Source organism: Helianthus annuus, chromosome 4 (assembly GCF_002127325.2).
Source record: "Helianthus annuus cultivar XRQ/B chromosome 4, HanXRQr2.0-SUNRISE, whole genome shotgun sequence".
Classification (NCBI taxonomy): Eukaryota; Viridiplantae; Streptophyta; class Magnoliopsida; order Asterales; family Asteraceae; genus Helianthus; species Helianthus annuus.
Genome location: NC_035436.2, coordinates 142,028,796 through 142,031,665, shown reverse-complemented (window position 1 = coordinate 142,031,665; position 2,870 = coordinate 142,028,796).

Here is a 2,870-nt window from a genome sequence, read left to right as displayed (position 1 = left end):
AGGAATCAAACGAATCAAGAATTCCTTGCTAAGAAGCAAGAGGACATGAAGAAGAAGGAAGATCCGAAGAAGGTTGAAAAGAGATCTTGTTTTCAATGTAAAGCTGTGGGTCATGTTGCGAAAGATTGACCAAAGACATTTCGACCAAAACAAGAAGTCTCAAGAAAAATGAAAGAAAAAATTGTTGAGAAAACTGAACTGTCAACCTGGAAGTTCACAGGTTTTGAGAATTCAACTTATGAAAAAGGAGAATGTTCAAAGAGTGCTTCCAAAAGAATAGACAATGCTACAAATCAGAAATGGGTTGTAAAAGGTTCAGGTAAAAAGTCTGGTAATGATTCTGATTCCATAAAATCAGAGGAGCCACATGTTGAGAAAAAGGTTGAAAAGAAAGTTCCAAAAGTGGACGATGTGAATTTTCCGCCACTGAATGCTAAAAATTACAAATCTAAAATCGGAAAAGTTGAAATTTCAAATCAGTTTTATTCTGACAAGAAGAAAATTGATGTTGAAAAAACTTTCAACGGAAATGTAAAACGCATCTTTGGAAAAATGGTCAGTGGTAAGGCCCAAAGCATTAAGGATTTTTATGCTTCCAAAGGATGGGTTTACAATTCGGTCGAAAGGAAAGATGAAAATGATGAGGTTACACCCAAGGAAGGTCAGGCTTGGGTGGATATATTTTTTCAAGAATAAAAACCTGACTTGCCGGAGATCCCAAGATGGTATTGTGGATCATGAATCGGCATCTTTCTAAATCTGTGTTTGAGAAGTTGCAGGACTTGCCGGAACTCCCAGGTTTGTAAGCGAGGAGTAGGAATCGGCATTTTGAGAATTCAACCAAAAGATGGTAATTGGTTGAAAAACAGGTTTGAAAAATTTTTAGTTGTGGAAAGTTGTTCGTACAAGTGGTTAAATCAGGGTCATTGAATTGAACTTGATTTAATTATCATACAGAAGATTGGTAAACAATATGATGATTTGAACCCCATTTTTACAAAAGGTAAAAGCAACTAAACTTATTTTCCGGAAAAACCATTCTGATTAAAACAAACTTGAGTGTTTTGAAATCATTATGGGAAAATAGTTTGTTGTGAAGGGGAGTTCTGATTGTTTAAGCCAAACGGATGGAGAATTGAGGTGTTTCGATATCAGTTGTCATGTTCTGTACAGTTTGTTTTCAATTTTCTTTAGATGTATTTGAATTTTAGGGGGAGTAAGAATTTTTAGAAAATCCAAAAACATCAGAAAATTTGAAAAATCCAAAAACATGATAAAACAGAAATTTGAGTTTTTGTTGCATAAAAGAGGAAATGATAGTACATCAGTGAACTATCACAGCACGCTAAAGAGTTGTAAAGTCAAAATGTGATAAACAATCTTACTGCAGATGTGTCAGTAGATTTTCGCACATTTAGTAAAATGAAACGAGATATAAACTTAAATCAAACTTACTTGATTCGTGGGTAACTATTCTTGAATATATGGGTAACCCCCGAAATCTTGTTTGAAAGGTCCCGTATTCTGAGATACTAGGTCTTTATGCTCAGTGATATCCGGGGTATTATCCCGGGACTTCTGCTGTATGGAAATACTGACCTAGTCCCCGAATAATACTTTCTGCAAAAAGCTTTGAAACATAAGCTCGCCCTCAGCAGTCTGATTAAACAATAAAATTGATAATCTTTGCTGTTGTAATAAAAGATCCTCTAAAGGGGACCCACCAAAAAGTCGAGCCGTCATCTCTCTGCTGAACGGAAGTTCTAACCTGAGCTCTCACGGTTTCGCATTTACCCCTTTACAGATATCATCTGTGGTATACTCACCTGTAAGACTGAATATTTGGGATCTGGATACGGGAGTATATTCAAGTGGAGTGATACACAATTAAGTTTAAGTCTCTAAAACATTAATATCGTATCTCGAATCAATTGAAATCTGTGTGAAAATTTAAGTGGACAAACATACTGACAATCTAGGTAAATTGTTTAGAACTTAACATGTAATCAAGCTTAACGGTGTTTGTGATATGTTTTATAACTGATATGATCCTCTTGCACAAACTCACAAAAATATTGTTTGTAAATATTTCATTTCTGCATTTACTTTCATTCAGAAAATTCAAAAAGATTTTTGGTGTGTTTTAGCATAAATTTTGAAAAGTCAAAAAGATTTTCGACAACTGGTGTTGGGATGCTGATTTTCGAAATTCAAAATGCTAAACTTGAAGAACTGGTTTGGGGAGTGTTTATGTGTAGATAGTAATGTTGTTTTGATAAGAACCAGTAATCATTTCTTGAATGCAAAATCATTACTGTTTCGGTTCAATATAGTTTCTAAATTGTTGAAAAGTTTTAATCTTTGTAGAAACTCACGGTTAGGTAGAGATTGTGCAGGTGTTAAAGCGCCAGGTTACGATCTTGAATCTGATGAAGCTGTGAATTCCAGACTACGATCCCAGCTGTGTGAGAGGGGGAGTCTGAAGACACCAAGATAACATTCAAGAGAGAAGAGTTGTTGATAATGAAGATTGAGAACGAGGATTCTTGAAACGACAGATATTTCAGAGGCAGATTGTCGACTGATGAAGATTGTAGATTGACATGTGCGAAGACTCTATGAAGACTCCGTCAACATCCGAGGGGGAGTCTGTTGGTGCACTTACGTCTGCTGACTACGTCTTACATCGAGTCTTGAAGAATGAACAGATCGGAAATGGCACGGAATCCTAGAAATAGTGAATTGTATAGGATAGCTTATGTATACATGTTCTAGGTCCGCTTATGTGTCAGTAGTGGTTAGGATCGCTCATAGGGTTAGAATGTTGGACCGCTTTTTTGTCACATTGTAGGACCGCTCATACGTACATG